The sequence below is a fragment of the Thermobia domestica genome, chromosome 9 (genome assembly GCF_964235325.1).
Source record: "Thermobia domestica chromosome 9, izTheDome1.hap1.1, whole genome shotgun sequence".
In the NCBI taxonomy this organism is placed as follows: Eukaryota; Metazoa; Arthropoda; class Insecta; order Zygentoma; family Lepismatidae; genus Thermobia; species Thermobia domestica.
Genome location: NC_137462.1, coordinates 225,212,676 through 225,238,828, shown reverse-complemented (window position 1 = coordinate 225,238,828; position 26,153 = coordinate 225,212,676). Strand labels below are relative to the sequence as shown.

Here is a 26,153-nt window from a genome sequence, read left to right as displayed (position 1 = left end):
GTTTCGTAAATTTATTTAATGCAATTGTTAAAATTTTATTCAAATTATTATATTTTTCTGTTATTCTGTTAGCAATTATTGTTCCATTCCTCATTTATGCCTGTTGTTATTTTAGTTGAATGTCGAATAATTTTGAATTATAATAAAGTTGTTGATTATAATAAATAATGGTATTTAAATAATTATATTTTAATATTCTGTAATATATAAATTTTACAGTGTTCAAAAAAATAAGCTTTTGTAGTTTTCCTAGCAGACTTAATACAGAATAATTTCTATGTGTAAAAATACGTCATTTTAAGCTATATAACTGTTACTAGCTACGTGTTTCTTATCTCTGAAATGGTTTGAAATAGAAATGGTTTTAAATAGCAAAAAATTATAAAAGTATATTGTGTTAAGGTAATATTATTAGATTCTTGAAATCATTTACACAGCACACTATCGGAAAAGAAAAAGATGGGAAACGGTGAGGTGAGAACGGGTTAGGTTAGGTAAGATTGAGTTAGTTAAATCAATATTAGGACACCGAAATCAGTTTTACATTTCAAGTTGCCCTATTCTATGGTATTTTGTATCTCATTCCTCTTGTCTATGGCGTAATACTTTTAAGTACAGACTTAAAAATATTGCTGGACCAACAAAGAATCCAGGAATATAATATGCGTGTGTGTTTGACACAGTCACCACAATCTGTTGCTGATCCAGCATAATATACAGGAAAAAATTATCACTGGAGCTATTGAGCTTCTAGTGATACATTATGTATTTTGACTAAATTTCAAGAACTTCGTATCGAGTTGCTGGAAATTTGATGCTGGTTTCTTGCTGGCCCATCACATTCAAAAAATAATTTCTGTTTTATATTTTCAGATTCCTGTGATGACCCGGCAGTTCCTGCGGAATGGAAGACAGTTTTTGACTTGAATAATTCAACGAAGGATCCAAATTATTGTAACAGCAGTTGTTAGTTCTACTGAGTGTACTCCTGTGACGAGAACTAAAAGGAAAGAAGAAACTGGGGAAGGAAGAGAAGCAGGTGTTTTCGGCCAAAATAACCTATACGAGAACATCTGATGACATACAAGTTGAAACTGATAATACAGTTCATGCCAAGGAAGTAATCATGTTTGAAGAAACTGACATCGAAGATCCCTCAGACACGTAAGCCTCATGCACCTCAAACCAGAGGAATGGAAGTGGATGTGTAAATAAAATAGAAGAAATATTTGACAGATCACGGACCACTAGAGGTAAGAAAAAAGTAAGAAGTATAAAAGATGATACCAGGAAACTGCGTAAAGAGAGAAAGATTAATAGAAACACAGGGCAAGAATACATTTCATCAACAGGCAAGCTGCTCGGAAATCTGAGCCTTTGTCTTTATGTAGGAAAAAATGTCGTTCTTTTTGTTCTCCTGATTTTTGTAAAGTAATGTTTGAAAATTACTGGAATATGGGAAATTTTAGTTGAAGAATTGCTTATCTAGCTAGTTCAATGGATATTAGGGACAAAAAACAATAAGGATTAGACAGCTGGACGTGGAGAAGCAACACTTCCGTCAAATTACGGTTTCATATCATGTGGATGTAGGTATTTTGGCGAAACAAAAGAGTTTAGCGAAAGAAAAGAGTTTATTGAAACCGTAATTCAAAAAAAACGGTCCAGTATTACAGGCATAGCTGATCCGGAGGCAAGAGCTGTACACAAGCCTGTTCATGCAAAATCAGACGAACAGATGGTGAAATTCGAAAATATTTACAGGCTGTTCCAACATATGAGAGCCACTACGCACGAAAAGATTCAGACAGAAGATACTTGCCATCGCATTTCACCATTTCGGAGCTATACAACGAGAACAAAAAAACACGCAAAGCATCTCCTGTGAGTCGAGTCCTTTACGAAAGAGAATTTCAGAAAATGAATTTGAGAATCAAGAAACCATATGTTGATACGTGTCAATGGTGCGACAGGTTGTTATTGTACATTAAAGCAACCGATAATAAAGCTAGAGCTTTTAAAATCGCAACTAGGCGAACATCATAGACAAGCTGAAATGGTATACAAAGCTAAAGCTAGACACAAGGACCAATCCAAACACTACCCAGAAATGAAAAATATAACTTTTGACATGCAGCAATGCCTACCAACGCCCTGCCTGTTCCAAAGTTAAAACGGAGCAAGAGACCGATAGACCTGGTCTGGAAAATGTAATCAATTGGCAACTTCAGCGTCGAGTTTTTGTGCTCTGGGGATAACATATCCAGTCCTGGTCATCTTTGAAAGAAATACTGTTTAAACGCACAGGAATAAGCAAAATATCTTTTTGTCATCTGGGTTACCGAGTCTCAACCGATTTACCGGCTACTGCTTTGGCTTTACTACGGCTTTGAAGAAATACTGTCACTACGGCTTTGAATTCTCCACCAAGTGGTGTTCCATAAGCTATCCAACATCATCCGACTGACACTATGATCCATTTGAGCTCTAGCGTGTTCATTCTATCTGTGCAAATTACAACCTTATATCCGCAAGAGATGAAAGTGATTCTGGATGTTCGGAACAGATAAATCTTCGGAAAAGACTAGAAAATGGCAACCTCTTTGCTTATTTGAAAACAAAATTTTACTTATACTAGCACGACACAAATTTGTTTCCATCCTATAATTCAATGTGATTTATTCACGTTGAAATTTGAAACATGCAAGGATTGCTACATCTATAAGGAACATCCAATTTTCCATTTGAACATTTTTAACTTTTCATAATATACGGTTTGGATTTTTAATATAGGACATTTCTGATAAAAATTTACCAGTAAAATAGCACTCATTCAATTTTATCTTTCTTTCTTTCTTTCTCTTTCTTTTCATTTTTTTTTGTTCACTTTGCATTAGAAGTCTGTAATCGAAGATATGACCTACGTTACCTACTGCGTTTATTAGAATGTGGTTTATATCAGTACGTCCAATGAACACTACCGTATTTACAACCGAACCACGTGAAAACAAAGCATGTGTTAAACTGTTGACATTATCTTAGATGTTGAGTTGAGTTGATTTGAGTTTAACGTCCCGTTCAGCAGCGAGGCTATATGAGACGTGGACCTACTGATTAACGTGGAATCCGAACCACATGAGCTCCTGCCTGGAATCGAACCCGGGCCTCCCAATTTTCTTAGATGTGTCTGTGAGATGTACAGTTCTACTGGAAATAGAGTATGCTATCCTTTTTGAAAGTGACTTAATGAATGTTTCAAGCATCCTCTCTCTATATATTCGAATAGTTGTGAAAAAAATATTTAAAAAACGTTATTTCTATATTGGTGTTGGATTTATGATAGCGGAATTTTATAATGTTAGGTTGTTTTCTTACTAAGTTCAAATTCCACATTTTTATCTGTTCCCCCTTTTGTTTTTGTTCTTCTCTCGCCTTCTCTCTCTGCCTCATTTCTAAATCTCTATGTAATGTACATCCATTGTTTCAATTTTTCATTGTGTGTGTGTTTCAGTTTCTCCCTACATCAACTTATGAATCTTGTTTCGTCTCGGTTTTGTTATTTCATTTTATCGATACTAGGGCATATGTAGTTTGAAATTAGAATTGCGTTCATGTTGTTAACTAATTTTAGTAATGGAGAGAAGAAAGGAAAAGAGAGAAAGAGGGTCTCTTTACCAGACACGATTATGGGATAAGAAGGTGTGTATTGGGTGGTCTAGCTGCACGGCGTTAGGTGTACACTCCACATCAAAAAATTACGACAAACAACGCCGTGCAGTTACGCCACCCAATAGACATCTTCTTATATTATAATCGTGTCAGGTAAACAGATCCCCTATCTCTCCTCCTTCCTTCTCTCCTATACTAAAATAAGCTAACAACATGAGCACAATTCTAATTTCATACTACACAAGTATTAGTTACGATAAAATGAAATAACAAAACCGAGACAAAACAAGCTTCATAAGTTGATGTAGGGAGAAACTGAAACACACACAATGAAAAATTGAAAGCAATGGATATTTATTACACAGAGATTCCGAAATGAGAGAGAGAGAGAGTGAGAGAGAGAGAGAGATTAGAGAAGAAGAAAAAGATAAGAGGGAACAGATAAAGCTGTGGAATTCAAACGTCCTAAGAAAAGAACCTAACATTATAAAGTTCCATTTCCAGAAATCCAACAGTAATATAGAATTTTTTTTACATATTTTTTCACAACTATTCAAATATATAGAATATGCTTTAAACATTCATTATGTAACTTTCATAATATATAGCATACTCAATTTCCAGTTGAACTGTAGATCTCCGAGTTATATCTAGGATAATGTCAAAAGTTTAACACACTTAGTTTGTTTCTGCGTGGTTCGATTGCAAATTCGGTAGTGTTTGTTGGTCCATTGGGTTGTACTGATCCAAAATACATTCTAATAGACCAAGTAGATAGCGTTGGTCATATTCTCTATTTCAGACTACTAATGCAAACTTAAAAAAAAACAAAAAAACGAAACGAAAAGAGAAGAGAAAAAGCAAGAAAGAGAGAGAAAATTGAAGAGTTTTTCTTTACTGCTAAATTTCTATTACAAATACTCTATCTTAAAAATCCAAGCTGTATCGCAGTAAAAAGTTACAAATGTTCGAAAGGAAAAGTTTATGTTCCTCATAGAAGTAGCATGTTTCAAATTTCAACATGAAGAAAATAAATTGAATAATAGAATGGAAACAAATTCTGTGTCAAACTAGTATAAATAAAATTTTGTTTTCAAATAACCAAAAAGGTTACCATTTCAAAACAATAATATAGAAATAATGTATGTTTTTAAATATTTTTTCACAACTATTCAAATATATAGAGGATGCTTTAAGCATTCGTTATGTCACTTTTATAATGGATAACATACTAAATTTTAAGTAGAACTGTAGAACTACGAGACATGTCAAGGATAATGTCAAACGTGTATCATACATTCTTGGTTTCAATGTGGATCGATTGCATATCCGATAATGTTCATTTGACGTACTGATCCAAAATACATTCTAAAAACCCCAGTAGATACCGTTGGTCATATCCTCAATTTCAGACTACTAATGCAAACTTAAAGAAAATAATAAAAATAAAAACGAAAACGAAACAAAGAAAAGAGAAAGAAAGAAAGGGAAAATTGAAGAATTCTATTTTACTGCTAAATTTCTATCAAAGATAATCTATATTTAGAAACTGAATGCAATTAGCTAAGGATAGAAGTCAGTGGAGAGCTTTTGTAAACGCGGCACTGAACCTCCGGGTTCCATAGGCCATAGAGTTAGTTAGTTAGAGTTAGATACTCTATATTAAAAGTCTAAACTGTATCGTAATGAAATATTACAAACGCTCGAAAGGAAAAGTTTATGTTCCTCATAGATGTAGCATGTTTCAAATTTCAACATGAATAAAATATATTGAATTATAGGATGGAAACAAATTTTGTGTCAAACTAGTATAAATAAAATTTAGTTTTCAAATAGCCAAAGAGGTTACCATTTTCTAGTCTTTTCCGAAGATTTATCTATCAGAACATCCAGCACTGATTTAACCTCTTCCGGGTATAAAGTAATTTGCACAGACAGAATGAACACGCCAAGATTTCAAATGGATCACCGTGTCAGTCGGATGAGGTTGGTTAGGTTATAGACCACCACTGGTTATAGACTATTTCCTAAAAGGATATAATTTTATCGAAACACTATTAGAAATTTGTGCAGTTTAAATTTGAGGTTGTGATCAAATGACGGATATTACTTTTCTGGTATTATCTTCGAAAACTGAACCTATGATTGACAGAAAATCAAACATTCCAATTATAAATTTATTGGAGAACAAAACTTATCTGTGTGCGTAAAATTAAATTACGTGTGACTCTTAACATGCTAAGTACTGTGTATTGATTATGATTAGGTTTCTTTAAACATGCAACCTTTAGAAGTTATTTATCTTTTAAACTGATTTTCCGAAATTTAATTAAACGGTGTTACATTACATCTGACAAGGATGTTTATATACATTGTTTCAGGTTTACTACCAGTGAATAACAATTTGAGTTAATATATCTTCCGGATCTTTTAAAGTTTACTGTACTAAGCCAGAAGTCACATAAACAGGAGAGTATTTTCCTTAACTAAAGAAAACACGATATACATCAGGTGAAAAATATTACTGATATTAAGGTTTATCAGAGGGTTAACAAATCATATTATGTTTGTTACTTTATTTCTAAAAAAATGCGCCGCATATATTCTATACATTATCAATTAAGTACTGAAAATTACCAGTATCTAAAATGTTAAATCTGTGGCATTGATTTATGTTCGTATCTAAAAAATATTTGTATGTTTCAAATTTTAGAAGAGATAAAATTGTGATTAAACGTGCGATGCTTAGTTATGATATGATGGATACAAGTTTTCTAAACGGGGAAGTTTGGTTAGAAATGAAATTATTCATACCTATGTTAATCAAAATTGTGCAACCAAAATCACTGTTAAAGAAGCCAGATCACGGAAACCTTAAATAATATAAAAACCATATATTTTATTAACTACCAAGTGTGAACTCTAAGCCGTTTAAAATAGTAAATATACGTTATCTTAACCTACAATTTTTAAAAGTAACCATATGAATTATATCAAATAATAGTTTCCTTGATCTGGCGTGATAAAATAATAGAAATGCATTTTACGGGCCTTTACGTAAATATAAAAGTGTTGATAAAGAATTTTGGTAGGAGGGAAACTAAACGGGCCCTCGGATTTTCGGTCCACAATTGATCACAACGTCTTCCTTAGGTACCAAATAGTGTTTCCTGAAAATTTGAGACCGCGGAAACTTCAAAAAGGTGTCCAAAAATAGCATAGAATTTACCAGATATAGGCAGGGAAGATAAATGGGCCTTCGGATTTACGGTTCAAAATTGGTCACAACGGCTTCCTTATGTCCCAAATGGGGTTCCCTAAAAATTTCAGACTGCGGAAACTTCAAAAAGGTGCCCAAAATTAATATAGAATTTACCAGATATGGGCAGGGAAGATAAACGGGCCTTAGGATTTTAGGTTCAAAATTTATCACAGCGTCTTCCTTACGTCCCAAATAGTGTATCCTGAAAATTGCAGACCGCGGAAACTTCAAAAATGTGTCCAAAATTACTATATAATTTACCATATATGGGCAGGGAAGATAAACGGGCCTTCGGTTTTTCGGTTCAAAATTGGTCACCCCATTTGGGAACTAAGGAAGACGTGATCAATTTTGAACCGTAAATCCGAGGGCCCGTTTATCTTCCCTGCCCATATCTGATAAACTCTATACTAATTTTGGGCATCTTTTTGAAGTTTCCGCGATCTGAGATTTTCAGGAAACACTATTTGGTACCTGAGGAAGACGTTGTGATTAATTTTGAACCTAAAATCCGAGGGCACATTTATCTACCCTCCTACCAGAATTTTATAGGTAGTTAGCATTGAAAAAAAAATTGACCAGATCCCAATTTTACTACTTTCGCAAGTATGCGTACCTGCAATATTATATTGATTGAAAGAATAAGAAAATATAACTATTAAGAAATAATATATATTTTAAATGCACAATTACACCTAAGATTCACTTCTTGTTTCTTGGATTCCTGTGCATAAGTAGATAAGAAGTATAAGATAAATATCTTCCACTTCTTGTAAAGACTCACCTTAAATCTTCCTCCTTGAAAATGTGCAATGCTGTGGAATTTGCACAGAAGATTCACTTTATTATACCAATCCATTATACAGTATATTTTTCTTTTTCAGTTTAATGCTCTATTGAAGTTTTATTTTTTACGACGCATTCGACACCTACGTTTAGATTGAATTTCATTTTATTACTAAAGAGGAAGGAAATTATCATTATGAGTGAGGTTGAAACTCTTGTTGGCAAATGAGTTTTTGGACTTAAAAGAGTTCTTGATGGAAATGCAATATTAAAAAGTAATCTAAACATTGCTGTTATGAAAACTTGTTTCGTATTTTAATTTTCTCGAGTCATGTAGTTGCACAACATGTAGTAAACAATACTTGGTAAAAGAAGGTGAATCAAAACAAGAAGATAACTATTTACTGATAGTATACGTGCCAGACTGATAAATAACATGAGCATTATAATTTTATTTCTGATAGTGATGCCTTTTATTTGTAACACTGAATAGAGAAGGGTGCCAACAGCATCTTCAGGATGTTAAATTTAATTGTTATAGTAGCTATATGAGAAGTCACATCAATAATTTATTATTTTCTGGTCCAGCATGTATAAAATTTCTTTGTTGAAACTATAATCAGCCCATTTTTGTCGTTACAATGGAATGACATATTAGCTTTATTTAAATATAAGTCTATGCTAATCTATGGCTAAACTTAAACTGTTCTTATGGTATTTATATTCTTTAGATTACATTATCCTCACCTTCCATAGTTTTACCAAATACATAGGTTGATTCATTTATATTAAGCTCAAAGAAATGCACAAGTATACCGCGCATGCACAACCCATGATCGTGAAATTCTCACGAATCAAATTATAGTATCTCGTTAGTGACGTAGTAAAGCAGTGTGGTCGAGGGTAGTCGGATGATGTTGACACTGAAGACATTCTAGGAAGGATTCATTGTGACCCTCTCTGACGTTAAATTAACGGCGTCGCGGATCGAGGAATGCGTTAAGTGTGTAATTTTCATGTACATCGTACCACTGTGAACCGTATTATACGGTCCAGACCGACTCAAGGAGCTAGAAATCGGCTTTCTGTGAAGGGGATTACAAGGTCGGCATTGCTTGTAGGTCGGCATTGCTTGTAGGTCGGCATATGGTAACCACCGAAAATCCTTACACTCAGCCTGTGCACATCACAGGCGATAATTGACTGGGCCATTTATAGTGTTTTACGCTTATGGTCGTTCGCAAGAACAGTGCGAACGCTATATGGCTCTGCGAAAATGGAGCTGCTGGTCTTTGTATGAAGGTAATCCGCGGAAGTTTTTTATACCCTGATGAGTTCTATATCCGCGGAAGATTTTTCTCTTCTTAGAGGCTGTGGTAAATTTTCTGCCATTACATACAGTCCTAATGACGCCAAGCACATAAGCACATCTTTTCGCCAGTGCGCAAAATGTCTTCCAAAACATTTCATGATTGCGGCAGATTTCTCATATAGGGACACACTATGTCTCCGAAAAGTGGAGTGAAACGTCAAATTCAATGCTGGATACTATCAGAGTCATGTCTTAACTTATATATACCAGTATACAATCCCAGCATTGTACGGAGAAGACGAGAACCGTCTTGAACTCCACCAAGTCAAGGCACCCAGTCACATGAAGAAAACATAGCTGGAATTCTATAGGTGTGAAACTGGAAACTTGAATTACGGCAATTCCCTTCAGACTCATGATGCCAGCTCAACAAACTACTCTGCTCTCGGACTCCTGAAGCGTTGTCTGTCAAATCGTCGATTCCACACCATCTCCAGCCTGTGGAAAATCTGCAAAGAGGTGGGTATGCAATATCTATGGTCCACTTGCAACACAGTTTCCTGTAATAGAAACTCCTGTGCTGGAGAATAATCTGTATAGGTCTCCTGCAAATGGAATTGAACCGGTGGCAGAAACACGCCATTTCCTAGGTAAGTGGGACATATAAATTCGGTTCAATGTAAGTTAATTAATCTCTGTCTAAATGTGAAAGATAATTTAAGCCTATTCTACTGAACCAAGAAGATAAAATAAAGTGAAAAATATGTAAAAGGATGAACCATGATTACCATCCCAGTAAATGGATTAGATGTTACTATCATATTTTCATTATCGAATTCTTGTTTCTCAATATTGGGGTCTAATAAGACCATACTTGTAATTTATTTCACCATAAAAATATGTGTTGGTAAAATAAATACTCTCCTAATACCTAAAAAAATTGTTTCAGTGCAAACTGTGCTATATATCATATCTGAAATTTATAATGGTAGCATTAGATTACATTTAGTTCTCCATTAAATATTAGGCAAAAAACGAATTCGAAAAATTAATGATAATCATTAGTGGAATTCTGTAGGGCTCAGTGGTAAACCGTTCACTTCTGGTGCTTGGGCCCCTCGTTCAATCCCATCCTACTTGTGGTGGACAAACACAATGAGCATGGGTTTTATCGGGGTTCTCCTTGTTTCTTCCCACCTCCTTCATTCCACCATTTCATTCATTTCTCACTATCATCGTCTCCTTTAGCCTAGCAAGCATACCGTAGGACATAAAACTGAAAGAATTCATTTTTATAAACACTAGGCTCTCACTAACAAGACATGAGAACACATGATGGATGTTTTGTATATCAAGGAACAAAGTTTGTTCAACAATTAAAGATGGTAATTGTACTATGGGAACAAAACTGTTTGTCAATTGCTTTCATTTTTAACATAAGAGTTCTGGACGGAAGAGAAAAGATATACAGGCGAATCAGTATTGTGAAGAACGATTTCATTTCACGTAACCAGTTATTCTAAAAGTTTATTTGCCAACCTACACGTATAATTCTTACAAAATAGGTCAATAATTTTAGATTGCAATCGATCTCATGGACATGACGCATGCGGAATTATACAAGAGAACCAACTTATATTTTTCTAGGACGCTATTCTTCGTTGTATTCCTTACGGAAATTTTGCAATGATAGATATTTTGCGAGAGACTAATTTCAGCATAAATGTTTATTATTATTTAATAATTCCCAAACTAGACTAACTTCATTACTTTTATTATTTAGGCTAAATTGTTAGGGGGTTCGTAGTGCAATTCATTAATTGAAAGTGGAATTTAGATGTAAGTAGAAATCTATTATAGAAATTAAGATTAAAACAGTGGAAAACAGAAATAGGTTTTACTTATTAAAATAAAACACATTGAGGAGTTATTACAAAGTTAGTACTAAAGTTAATTAAAAACCTCTATATAATAGTTTTGGAAAGAAAGCAAGAATTCTTTTCTGACAAAACGTTTTTTTCACCTCTTGAAATTTGCAATACCCACAGAAGTACAATACCCTTTATATAGGATCTTTTGACGTAATCATAAAAACTGAGTAGTTTGACATTAAAAGGAATTAAGTACAAAATTTTAACTTTTTAAAAAACAAGAGTTTCTAAAGAACATTTTGGACTTAAAAACTACTACTCTTATCCTAAGTATTCTAAATTCATGTTCCAGAAAATGATCAATCATTTAAACAGTACTACATGCATGCCTTCTGAATGCCAAATTCTCCAAATTCGTGGAACCCCTACTATTATTAGAAAATCCTGCATGATCCTCGAAGAAATATTCTTTGCTTTAAGTGCTCCTAGCAATACCTCAGATAAGGTATCTCCATAGATCATAATTTATCTAAGCCAAGGGTGAAATACCTGTTTTATTTTAAAGACTCATTGACATTGTCATTTCTCAAGGAAGCCGCAAACAATAGTTTAAAGTAGACCTATTTTTAGTTATTTAATATATTTTAAGTAAATAGTAATCTTAATAATTTAAATAAAAATGCATTTCATTAATGAAATATTATTTGCTATCTGTTGCTCCAAAATTAATTTTCTCTTCTATTTCATATTCCTTCTATAGTCTATCATTTTTCAAAAGAGGCCCATAAGACCATATTTTATGAGTCAAAATCCCGTAGTTTTGCCATCCCTGGTCTAGACTATATTGCATAATTGTTAAGAATCATTGAACTGTTGATAGGTAAGGGAATGGAAAACGTTTTCTAGATGTTGCGACATAAAAAATACTCACGAAGCTGACACAATTTGTATTTGATGAGATTATACGTATGATCCACGAAATTTTCCGGATAATTTTCTCAAAAAAATGCCTTTAATTTCAAATCCTTGAGAGATTGTACGCATGTGCCATAATCCACGAAATTTTCCGGAAAATTTTCTGAAAAAGATGTTTTTAATTTGAAACCCTTGAAATTTGAAATCGTAGCGAAAAATCCATGAGAGTAAGATACCTTCAGGAAAATAAACCAATATATTATATTTGTCCTGCGATATACAATTCTCACATTTTAGTGAAATAAGGTTAGCAGAATATCTTTAATCACATAAATGCTTTTAAACAAAATTCAAATTTTGCACTTAACAGCATTTGAGAGAGAGACAGAGAAGAAGAAGCACAGCAATTATGTTTTCTTACAGAGACTGTTGCATGTAGACTCAAACGTAAGACGTTTTGTAAGCAGCACTTAAAATGTAATTAAGTATGTTTACCTATAAATACCAGCCAAACGACAACAGTTGACAACGATGTGTTTGTCGAGTCACTTGTTTTGAAAGGGTAGATGAAGAGAAGCTAATGTAAAGCAAGAGGATTGCATTTAAAAGGGCTATTCACAGTAACGTAGCGTGAAGTTTAGAAATGGGTAGACTGAAATTAGATTCGTAGCTAGAGGGTGGCTACGAGGGGCCCAGTACCCTCAAACTTGCAATTGTTTGTTGTATGTATAAATGAGTGTAAAGTGAATTCAAGTTACCGCTTCTCCTCACAAAAAAAGAAAAAAAAAAGATCCCGCCCTTATTAAAACGATCACGCCCTTATTGTCCTAACTACGGACCTGGCTGTAATGCTTAAAGAGAAATGCTAATTCATGCAATATGTTTATCATATAATGCAAGAAATAGTATAAGAGTGGCTCTGCTTCATACTCTCCCTACATATACTGTTCCAATTTATTAGACAGTCAATGGATTACTTAAAAAATCCAATCAAATATTTAAAGAATGTAAGAAATGAAGTAATAAGAATTTCATATAGTGTTTCAAAGAAACAAATAAAACCGGATATATGGCTATATTAATTGTAAATTTCCGAAATCTTACACACGAACTTAACCACTTCACCCATAACAACACACATCAACATACTACTGGAAAACAGTGGAGCAGCAGCTCACAGTTAATTGATGATTTTTACAGAGAAAGCTACTTTTAGATTGAAAATATGAAAAAGAAACTATAAATCATCTGAGGTCTTCTTCAGTATCGATCTTCGAAAAACTTACTGATAGCAACGAAACGCAAAAAAAAAAAAAAAAAAAAAAAGCAATTATAACTGCTATGGCAATCATCACCAACTAAAATGTAAATTTTACGCTGTGATAACGCAAACCAGCACGCAATAAGGTCCCTGATATATTAATACCATTCATAATAACATAACATTTTTATTCTCTCCCTCTCTCTTTTTTTTTGGGGGGGGGGGGTCAAAACTTGTTACTGAATGTGAGCTTCTAAATTTTTCATAATCTCTGTTCTATAGTTTCTTACAAGACCGCATCCTGTCGCTTTTGTTTCGCCAAACACTCGAAAGAATAGCCTTTTGTCAACATTTGTCCACTTTCGTTGCATCGTGTTGATTTGTGTATAGCTTAACCCTTTCACAGAGGAAGTCGACTTTTGTCGACAGAAACAAAATTTCCGTAACATGCGAATGTCGACTATAGTCGACGTGTTAAAATTTGTTTGTCCGTATCTTGGCTTTGTCGAGAGTAGTCGCCAAAGTTGTACCGTTCATTTTTTTTGTGTTCTATTGTTTTCGATAAACAATAGAAATCACACAGAAAACATTTGGCGACTACAATCGACAAAACCAAGATACAGACAAATTTTAACACGTCGACTATAATCGACATTCGCAGGTTAGGGAATTTTTTTTCCGTCGCCTTCCACAGTGAAAGGGTTAAATAGTTTTTGTCTGCTGAGGGTGGCGGGAAAGTGATTGTCACCGCCCCACTCTTCTAATTCCATGAGAAAAGTGGAAGGCTAGCGGCCGATAGCCTTCAATGCGTTCTTGCAGAAGCTTCGCTTCAACTCGCTTGATGTTTAAACAGCGCATTATAAAATAAATCCATTTTAATAAAATTAATTGTATCAATGTCCAAAAGCAACATTTCAGGCTGATCTATAAATAAATGGATAGGCTAAGCCTTATAGCCTTATTGGACACTACTCCCTGGCTATGAAAGCAATATTGTTTAAATAAGTGTACCTGAGGAAGATACAATACTTCTCATTTAAGAAAAGGAAAACATACTTGTTTATTAATAAAGGATAATTTCTTTGCAAATTACATTTCAGAAAACGCAAAAAATAAAAGTTGTTAGGAAAATATAATGAAGAAAATTATGTTTCTTTTTTTAAATAAATATTACATTTGAAAGGCTTAATATACTTTCTCTTTTAGTAATGAGTAGACAACGGAGGGTTATGCAGTTTAACTTTTTTAGAAAGTGTGCAAATATGCATTTAATATTCAGTGTCAGATATAAAGCATTTTACGAAGATTGCAACAAAAAGAGCAACACGTGTCTTCGAAATAAAATTTATGCCACAAATCTGTTTAATGACTACATAGAAGTGGTTACTTTACAGTTGAAACTGAAATGTCTCTAGCTTTTATAAGTCACATATACTGTAGAGACTCCACGCACTGCAAGCAGACCCCTTATATATCACGGCACCGAATCAAACAGAAGTTTAATATTTAATTAATCCTGTAATACGCAAGATGATTTTTCTGACATGGATAGTCACGCGGGCTACCACTGTAGCCATTTCTTTTTATTTTGTTATATTACCTACCTTTATTAGTCTTTCTTGAAGAGAATTGTATTTATAAACTATTTTAATATTTTTACACAATTTGAGAAACATTTTCATTTGGAATGCTATGTATACACAAAAATGCCAACACCATTCTTTTCTCAAAAGTAATACACAAATAACACTTTAAAAGTTATTTGTATTTAGCAATATATATACCCTTTCGGCGAAATATATATATAATATATATATATATATATATATATATATATATATATATATATATATATATATATATATATATATATAATATATTATATATATATATATATAATTTGTTACTATCAAAGCTTATTATGATTTTGCGTAATTATACATATGCCATTACATTTGTATATTTTTCTTTTTCTGTTTTCCTATTCATGTCCCTCTAAGCATGTTCGGCACGTAAGTGATGAGTGGTCAATGCACACTTACCTTCAAGCATTGACCACTTATCAAAAGCATCAAAATGCCAATGAAAGCACGTGTTACAGTCTCGTCCGTAGGTTTAGAATCACGGTCACATACAAATATCTTTCTAACACTGTCAATGTAAATATTCGTACAATGTGTCTCAAAATGTTTGCGTGTCAAATCAGTTTTAGACATTCAAGTTGTGACAACGCAGACCTAGCCTTTTATGTCCTGGTAAACGAAGCACCGAATTAAGGGTTCCAAAATTAGGTTCCACTTCAGATCTTATCGTCTTATTGAATCCTCAGAGTTCGGAAATATACTGTAGTTTCTTAATATAGGCGTCCAGTGCACTGTTTGGTCATTGTGGACACCTTTCAAGATCCGTACCTGAAGGCCCTTTCGGTACTTAAGAATATTTTGAGAAAAAGTGTGAATATTACGAGTAGGAGTGTCCTTTTTTATTTGAAATTGTCTTTTGATACTAAATAATTTACTTCACAACTGTCTTCACTACCAGTATCATCAACAAGCATCAGTGATCCCTGCTGGCCGGATTTTCAGTCACATTTTCTGAATTTTCACTATTTCTGCCGAAAAATGCATTTCTTCGGTCTCAAAATGTTCTTCACCATCACTATCACCTAGAAAACATTTTTCATCAGAGTTGGCATTTTCCCAACTGATTGACCATCTAATCAACACTCAAACTATGATGAAAAAACTTTTAACATTTTGGTACAGTCATGACAGCAATAGTCGCGTGTACTACAGATGTAGCCCATGAAACTTTCAAGCAGTATAGCAATTAGCTCCTTTGGATTTTACGTTCGACCACACACTAAGCGAGTAGATTGTGTGTTGAAAACATTTTATGAAAAAAGAAAAGAAATGGATATCATAATTTAAAAAGAAGTGCTTAAGTGAATTCTAAGAAAAAGCCTTAAAAAAAGGAACCATTAATATGTTTTTCTTTATTATAATAACTTGTCCTAAGGAGCAATGGAAATAGAAATTAATAAAACTTTTTAATTGTAAAAAAAAAGTCATAATCTGAAGTTAAAAACTAATAAAAGTTAGAGATGCAAAAAAGCTAGCTTTTTTGAATCGATGGTTGTTTTCTCATAAAAAGCCGGCTTTTTTGGAAAAAAAACGAGAATTTTGCAAATTTTGGCTTTTTTCATTTTCATGATTTTTCTATCTAAATAGCTTTCTTATAGTATATTCTATAGTTAGATAAGAATTCCATGACCTAAATGCCATATTTCGCTCTGAAATTCACCATTAAGATGGATGGAGCACATGTTTTACGAAATAAAGCTAACATGAAGAATGTAGTATTTGAGGGCAATTTTAGAGGTTATTTAACTTTATTTTAACTTTTGAGTTATCGACATTTTTTCTTCTCTAGATCATTTCAATTTGTCATCCGTGTTTCATTTCTAACAACTTAGTACTCTAGCTTCTAGCGCAAAAGTTGAACTTACGTTTTTCTATATTTTCATCAAAGCGTACGTTTTCAATATATCCGTCAAACCGTACTTCCACATTTCTGTTATAATGTAGCTGTGCAGTGATTTAGCAATAATTTTCCAGACACAACCTTCAATACCAATTTATACAAATAATCAGTAGCAGATTTAGAAAAGTACTTTAGGAGGGGTTTCTCTGATTGTTTTGTTTTCTAAAAAGTCCTAATTTTATTTGGGAGGTGCTTGAAGTTTATGAGTACAGGCATAACTAATATTTCGTTTTATTTATATGTTTAGCAATAATCTTCCGGATCATTTTAAACTGAGAATCAGTGGCGAATTTAGAAAAGTATTTTGGGAGGGGTTTTTCTTACTAATGTTTAGTTTTTCTAAACATTCGTAACTTTTATTTGACGGGAGCTTAAAGTTTATGAGTAAAGGCATAACTAATAGATATTTTGTTTGCTGTAGGCATTCCGTAACTTTGGGTAACAGGCTTCAGTCTAAAAGACCGCCCCCTAACCTTCGCAAAACCATCACTGCTGGTAATTAGTAATAATAACGATTTAAAAACAATAAGAAAGGAAGTCGGCCAACTCGCAGTACACGCACTATTTCTACATTCACAGATGGAATGGAGAAAAGCTTTGTCAGAATGGTCGAATGCTGGGTTGAATCCCGGACTTCCCGATAGAAGCGCAAAAGCTAACTACTCAGTCATGTTTGTTGTGCAGTTGTATTTAGCTTAATTTAAATATATTCCGTAGTCCTTTTTTTGGGGGGGGAGTTCCGTAATGATATGTTGAATCCCTCTTGTTAAAAATTAAGAAAACTTGAGGATTAGGTAAACCGTGATGGTGGTTATATAAAACTTAACTGTAGAATTTCAAGAATATACAGAACCAAACGCTCTAGATGTGCAGCCTAATATTTCTCTTATGTTTTATTTTAATTTTATTTTGTTTCAAAAAGAGGGTATGGAATATTTTGAAGTAAAAATACTACATACAATTTTGCTAGTTATTTATGTATTTTTTAAAAAGAAGTGTTAACTTTTAGGGTTAGCTGGTTTACATCAACTTTTTTTTTAATAACTGGTTTAAACCAAAAAATAAAAAGAACGAAAAATGCGAATTGTGTGAACTTCATGGGGACGTTTCCAGATATCAAACCACCTGCATTAGTTTTTTTCCCTTTCACCTTTTAATCAAGGTGTCCCATGTTCAATTCTCGGTCGAACCACAACCCTTCTTTCATGCGTAAACCAAGTAGCGGTTCGGATGTCACTTTAAGCGAAAGTCTTCACCTTGATAACCTCGGTATTACGTAAGGATGTTAAGCCTAAACATACGAAACGAAACCAAATTGTATATTTCTGCATGCCTAAATGCCTGTTGTTTTATAAAGAAGCCAAGATTGCTTAAATATATTGATAGAAAATGGCAAAATTTATTGATTGCCTACGTAGCTTCCAACATTAGCTTGGATTGGACTTTCAATGATATCTACGTACTAAATTTGTAATTTTAATACCTCAGTTTCAGCGTACTGATTATGATACGTTGACCTTTAAATTTTACATGCAAAGCAATAATATGATTTTCCCGTTATTGTTTTACATTTCAAGTAATGACGGGATTTTCCCGATGGCTAGGGTGGGAGCTTCTCAATATAAGACATTTACTGACCGGACTTCTTTAAGCTTATGGGACTTCTTCCAGCATAACCCCGCTGTTGCATAACAACACCAAGGCGAAACAAACTTATTTCTGTGAATATGTAATATAAACACATAAAGCAAAATATTTAAATCAAAAAATCTGGTTTAAATCAAAAAAGCCTGCTTTAAACCAAAAAAGCCTGATTAAACACCTAGTTTAAACATGCCCCCAAAAACGGGTTTTTGGCATTTTCAAAAACAATCATGGTTTTTGCCAACTCTGCTTACTTTTGTATATAGGAAGTTAAAAACTTTTTATTATATACATTGGTTAATTCTTTGGAATTCATAATGTAAATATGTTGAAGTAAAATTGTTTGCAATATCTTTTCGAAATTCATGGTTTATTTTCAAGGTTTTATATTATTATCAGCATCAACCACTAATTAAATGACTTTTTGTGTTATAGAGAAGCGAAACAATGTCTGCTTTATCAATTTAAAGCAGAAATTTGAAAAAAGCCCAAAATTTCCCAAGCAAAAAAGCGAAGCAGAAAAAACCGAGTTTTTTTTAAAGCCGTTTTTTTTTCGAGCCCTTGCATCTCTAATAAAAATTGAGAATATAGTGGAGATCCAGGCTGGCGAGAGGAGCAAAAGAAATGGAGGGAGCCGAGACCTCAAGAAAGATTACTTAGCCATGTGGAAAGGGAGGAACATTGGACATCGGGTGAGAGCCTATCGCATACTCCTGTGAGTTCAATTACTACCACTTCTAAAAACGTAGCTGAAGAAACAGTCTGGGCTATCAAAGTTTGGTTTCCTAACAAAAGCAGTTTTTGTGATTAGTAACTCAAATATTATACAAACAATCTCAGTATTATCATTTTATACACGTTAAAATTCTCTTGGTATAAATTAAATTGTAAATAAGCATTTTTAACGTAAATAAGTTTCTTTTACTTTACTTCTGCAAGAAAAACAAAAAAATTAAAAACTACCTCTCATGCACAGGTACAACAGCGTGGGATCCTATTTAATAGCAAATAATATAAACTAAAATCATATAACATATCTTACTCAAAATATTTTATTAATCATTTTTGCTAATCAAATGATAGTTTATAGAAAGGTTCACAGACACTCTTTGTGTTAACATCTCGAACTACTAGCCAGCAATGAAAACAAAAAATCTGGGCTAGCCCACGCGTCAATTGTAGGGTTATATAAACTCACTTTTTGGTAATCTTTTATGTTTTATTTCTTCTTTTATTTTAACTGAGACTTCAAACCACACATACTGTGTTCGTTATCAAAGTATCATGTAAACATGTGGTAAATATAAGCAGTTGAATCAGTTCGTGAAAGGTAGCCTCTTATGATATTCACAAGAATTAGGCAACTATGATGAGGACAGCGAGAATGCACATTCCAAGTTTGTTCGATGGTATAATATAATTTCCATACTCAACGCATGATATGCACTGTACTACCAAATGAGATATATCTTTTTTTGGCTGGAGAATTTAGTCAACAAGGTATTCTATTTTTGGATTAAATTTTAAACTTTTGACGCGCCGGTTAATCAATCTTACATGATAAAAACCTTGAAGTAGGTACTGCCTTCCGAAATTCATTTTATCGGGGTAATCCATTTTGCGTGTGCGATCAGAAACAACAGATAACATAGAATCCAATGTTGTAAAAAAGTATGAGTCATTGCTCCTTCCTGTCATAAAACGAAATTTTGGAAAATGCTGGGTGGTGTGTCCGCTTATTTGTGGTGAGAAGTTTTTATAGTGTTTCATTTTTCTTAATTGAGAGCTGCTGAGACGTTAATTTCATACAACCATACTTTCTTGAAAATATGATTATTCATGATTTTATGGATAACGCACGCGCTGTTTGGAGTCAGAAACCCACGTTTGATCCTTAATAGAAGACCACTCGTTTGGCTGTACATCCAAGTCTGACATTTCACACTGCTGAACTTAACATTAAACTTTAAGTAAACCCTTCTTTCAAATCAATGGTTGAAATCTTGCTTGAGGTAGGTATTACATATGTTTCAAACTTCACTTTAATGCTTTCACCCACTTTTTCGTGATGCAATCACAAACAACATACAACGTTGCTTTGAATGCGTAGAAAAGAAATATAGAATGCCTCGGGCTTCTTAATACACCAATTCTTATAAATGCAGTAACATATCCGCTTACTTTTAGTGAAGAACACATTTCTTAAATTTCTGGACAATTCTGGACACAATGTTTGAACTCTTTCAGAATCCTTAGGATATGTGTAAAAAAAATTTTTATTCATTGTTCTTATAAACAAGAAAGTTTCTGTTCAAATTTCACATTTCTAGGTATAGTATAACCCAGGCTTCTAAATAGTAAGAGTGACTCTTTTTCACTCTTTCATATAAAAATATAGATATTTCTTGATTGTTCCTGCAAAAGGGACATTTTCTAAAACGTTGAAATATTCAATTAATTATTTATATTAAGATTTATACAGGATGGAAAGTAACGACACCGAAAAATTTTCCTTATATGAAATGAAAGAAGAAAAGTTCTAATAAACATGGTTTGAAAAGCGTCTCCTTTCAGAGTTATGAACCACCGAAAATTCGAAAGATCACATTTCAAAACGCCCTGGCTTAGAAATTATAGCTCCTATCCCAAGCAGTTTAAGGATTTACACATGAACTAGTATGCGCTCTATCTAAATATCCATGTTTTACCATCCTCCGTTATCTGCGAATCGAACTTTAAAAGGGACATTCAGGTGTAGGGATACTCCTTTATGTACTAATGGTGCACTCGCTTCGCTGGTACCCGTGAATACTTAAACATGGATATTTAAACAGAGCGCAAACTAGTTCCTGTGTAATTCCTTAAACCACTTGGGATAGGTCCTATAGTATCTAAGCCAGAGAGTTTTGAAACGTGATTTTAGGAATAATCGCCAGTTCATAACTCTGAAAGAAAACTATTTCTGACTCATGTTTATTAGAATCTTTTTCTTTTATTTCATATAAGGAATCATGTCCGAAAGTTTTTCGAAATTGTTACCTTTCACCATGTATAACACATTTTACATCTCCACCTTAGATAAATCTTTACATTAAGCATTTTTTAAATAAATAGTTGGAGATCTTAATAGAGTATTATTATAGAAAGTGTTCTACTACAGAAATTCTTGAATTATAGAAATAGTCTCCTTCCTTACGATTCGAATTTTTGAAAGTGATAAACATCTTTTACCATTATTATTGATGAAGAATATAGGAACGAAGTAGTAGGTGAGCCTGAACTTTTCCACCCGAAAGGAAGAATGTTAACGGTACTTTACGTAATAATTATGTTCTAACATAGTTCTTTAATGGATGTTGTCAGAGGGGGGCGTGTATGTCATTATGGGTTGATGACCTGCTTACGTGTGTTGGAAAGTTGTTATATTTCTGTTTTTAGTTGTGCTGACATGTCTGTATTGCTGGAAAAGGTCATGTGCTCTTTTTTGAGTCTGTATGCGTGTCTGTAGAGACTTTATACTGGCTATTTTTAAAAATAATAATGGAAATTTGAATTGGTTCGATTTGAATTAAATCTGTTGATACGTCATTCTGTATCACTTACTTACGTAGTAGTGATTAAATTAATATTTATATTATCCTAATAAATTAGTCGGAACAAATAAGATGATTGAACAATATGTGGAGAGAGAGAATAAAAGATATTCTCCTAATATATTTAACGGTTCGTTTTTTATTAATTTAACCTCTCGTAATAAATTTACTCGAGCAATATGTGAGAGAATAAAAAAGATATTATACAAATGGATTTGACTAATAGAAACTTACATTGAGAAATATATATAACTTGGAAAAAATGAAATATTTGAGTCCCACCTGTTAGGCTAAAGGAGATGGTGATTATTTTATTTGTTAAAAAATAAGATGTTCGAACAATATGTGGAGAGAGAATAAAAGATGTGTAAAAGTTTATGTGATACGTACTGGGATCGAACCCGGGACCCTTAACACTATTGGTGAACGTTGCATTGTACGGGGATTGAACATGGGACTTTTAGTACAAGAGATGAATGCTGTATTGTACGGGGATTGAATATGGGACCCTTAGCACCAGAGGTGAATGCTGTATTGTACTGAAAATGAGCCTGGTACCCTTAGCACCAGAGATGAATGCTGTATTGTACGGGGATTGAACATGGGACTTTTAGCACAAGAGATGAATGCTGTATTGTACGGGGATTGAATATGGGACCCTTAACACCAGAGGTGAACGCTGTATTGTACTGAAAATGAGCCTGGTACCCTTAGCAACAGAGGTGAACGTTGCATTGTACGGGGATTGAATATGGGACCTTTAGCAACAGAGGTGAACGTTGCATTGTACGGGGGACTGAACTTGGGATTTCCAAGCACCAGAGGTGAACGCTGTATTGTACGGGGACTGAACTTGGGACCCCCCAAGCACCAGAGGTGAACGCTGTATTGTACTGAGAATTATTGCAATCCTTACATGTAAATTGGCGAGAAAAAAAAACATATGGGAAATACGAAGTGTATGTGTGTGTGTGTGTATGATTTGAATGGATTATTTATTCATCGTTTTATTGATTTGTTTATTCATTATAGTTAACTTCGTGTTTACAGCCAAGTTTGAAATACGGAGCGACTGATTGTTGTTCCGTCTTTGAGAGAAGGCGAGCTTAGAATGAACAGAGTTTTATTTTTGTAAATGCCATTACTTCCGGGTCACTGCCTTACACGCTTTCCCCTTGCTTCCGTTAGAACTATGACTTGTGACACGCATGTATAGAGTGTCAATGCACTTTCTACTTTTATTTCCGCTTGTACTGGAATAACCGTAGACGCTTTCTCCTTGACCGTGAGAAAACTGTCTGGCAACATACTGAAATATTTTTCCATTAACTATGATTGTCACTGCTATACTTATCGGCAGTGATGAAGAAGACAGATAGAAATTTTATGTTTCTTCCCTCTTTAGAAGATGTATTTTTGTGGCAATATCTGATTTTGGCAGAATATCTAATATCTGATGAAAGTTTAACATGTAAGCATTTTCCTTAATTAGATGGGAACCGTACATTGCTACAAGGCCCCAAATGTTGATACCCTGTCTGAATGAGATTTCACCAGCGGTTGACGAAATTGTAAATAAGAAATGTTTAGATTTCTTGCTGTAGTGGACATGATGACTTTAATTATTTATAATTAATGAAATCGGGTTGAAAACCCGGTGAAAACATGATGCTTGGGGGAGGGACATAATGAAATCTTTATATATATATATATATATATATATATATATATATATATATATAGTATTGAAATAAAGTTTGTTATTATTGTTTTTACACAGTTCCAAAGTGTGTGTGTGTTGAACTTTTTTCGTCAGTGATTTTAACAGAACGAACTCTGATTTTTAAGGTGAGAACTTTTTTTTAAAAATGCTAAACTGCCATGTATTATTCACTTAATTATAATGAAAGTTTTTTTGAATAATTATTGGAAAACTACACGATTTGCTTCTGAGAAACATTATCGGGGAAATAAACCTACGACCATTTTGTAATCATGCAAGAGGGACATTATTATTATTATTATTATTATCATTATTATTATTATTATTATTATTATTATTATTATTATTATTATTAGAAGCTCATTCTTATTTGCATTCTCCTAATAAATTAGTCGGAACAATATGTGTGAGAGAATAAAAAGATACTCTCCTTTCTTATCTTTTACCGATTGCTTCTTATTTTTATTGGTTTGTATGCCAAAGCATACTTCTAAAAGTAGCTACGCTGCGAACTATTAAAATATTTTATTGGTTTATTTGCTAAGCAAGCTCAGAACACTTGTAGTGTGATTATTTTATTCGTTCGTGTTATTTTATTTTATTGGTTCGATTTCTATGAAATCTCAGAACACTTGCAGTGTGAACCTACAAATAAAAGGCCTAAAGACGGACCATTTACTTGTAGAGTTTTATTTCCTTAATTATAGGATGCTTAATTACAATACGTTTGATTCATTTGTTACGATTTTTAACTGTTATACCGATCACTTTAAAATCAGTTATACCTAATATATATATATATATATATATATATATATATATATATATATATATATATATATATATATATATATATGTACGTTGTACAGATGGGACTTGAACTGTTTAAGTAAGCTCATTTGCCAATAGATGGCATAAAAGTACGCTTTGGTAACACAACTGATAATCTTTTTAGGAACGCAAATGTTTGAAGTAAGATTAGTATTTGCAGAGAGAAATGTTTTAGTCTTGGGGGAGCGCTTTCCCCCCAACATTATTGTGTTTTAATAGTAAATATTACTGAATGTTAGTTATTGCGGGGGTTTGGTAGCCACATAACACATACAATAGCTTTAATGTTAAGAAAGAAAATTTTACGGAACCCCTAAATACATTGGTTATTGAACACTGTCTTTTGATTTGAAAACCTGTTGTGTATCCGCGAAGCAAAATGAAATTATGTAGTCCTATTTGTACTATATCCCTCTAAGTGGCTTTTGCATGTCATATAGATTGCCTAGATTTTAGCAGTATTATAGCAAAAAAAAAAAAAGAATTACGTACGACTATTGTAGTATATTTCTACAAGTAACGGGAGCCCTTACCCTCCTTAGTTACAGGTGACCCGAGATTTTACCAGTATTATATTATAGCAAAAAAAAAGAGAGAATTATGTGGGGCTGTTCTTTCCGGTTGAGGGCATGTTTCCCATTAGTTAATTCCTACAATTGTGGGTTTTTCTGAATAGGTAATAACATGATGATGATTATGTTCAACTGAAGGTCCATATGTGTTGGTGGGTCCCCCTTAGGGATTTGTAATATAATGAACGTTTGGTGGTTTACTGATAGAAGAAGAAGAATCAACTATGCCCTTACAAACCATGTTTTATTAACAGAACACAACTGCGAGAAGGGTTCTTGGTACTTATTTAATGTTATTAGTAGTATTTTACGGATAAAAAAGAAATATATATCATACTGTACCTTAAAAATATAAATATATATATATTCAGGACTAATAATAAATACGTCAACACGGAACACGACGGTAAAGTAAACTAAAGTTAATTTAAAATTTCTCCGACAGATGGCATAGAACCACAATTTTCTATTATAGTTGATTTCGTATTAAAGTACTGAAAACAAATGATTGAAGAGAATTATATAATAATAATTAGTACGGGGTTATTCGATGAAAGAAAGAAAGAAAAAAAATAAGTATAGAAGAAGAAATGTAATTTTACTGTTTTAATATGGTTATTGAAAACACATACACAATCTTATTTTTGTTTCTTGTTGAAAGAATATTTATAAGTTTAAAATTGATATAGAGATGCATAAGAAAACTGATATACATTTCGTTTGTTCATTTATGACCGATTCAAGGTTTGAACTAGAGACAATGCTTATATGAAGCGAACTTAATTATATATTTTATTTTTTAATAATCACTTTGTTTGTTTGAGTTTGTCCGGGTGGAAATTTGATTTATATACAGTGAAAAAAAAACAAAAAACCTAATTTGTTTAGTCCGTCATATTTTGAGGGAAATGGCGTGAAAGATATATTCAAATATTGCAGAATACATTTGAATGTGGGAGAATATTTTATAGCTAACTGGATTGGAGTAACATTGAATAAAACCCGAGATTAAATATAATACTTATTATTGAAAATTAATTTTCAAACCTTTGCAGCGTTGTTGCTGTAGGGCATTTAAGAGTGGTTTGTTTATACGCGTAAGCGCACCTGGGATTTGAACCCGAACGCCGCTGTTAAGGTGACTTTGCTTATACGCGTAGGCCCGCCCGGA

The 26,153-nt window shown here is 33.2% G+C and overlaps 1 protein-coding gene across 2 annotated transcripts in view; it reads right to left on the bottom strand.

Moving 5' to 3' along the window:
* The window catches only part of LOC145694232 (uncharacterized), a 331,455-nt gene extending 323,687 nt beyond the window's left edge, over positions 1 to 7,768 (bottom strand). The window contains exon 1 of one of the 2 annotated variants that reach the window (XM_081770334.1): positions 7,716 to 7,768. The gene's annotated coding sequence lies outside the window, so the exon portion shown is untranslated. The remainder of the gene's footprint in view (positions 1 to 7,715) is intronic. The other variant, XM_081770336.1, reaches the window with a different exon arrangement.
* Positions 7,769 to 26,153: the final 18,385 nt, after the last annotated feature.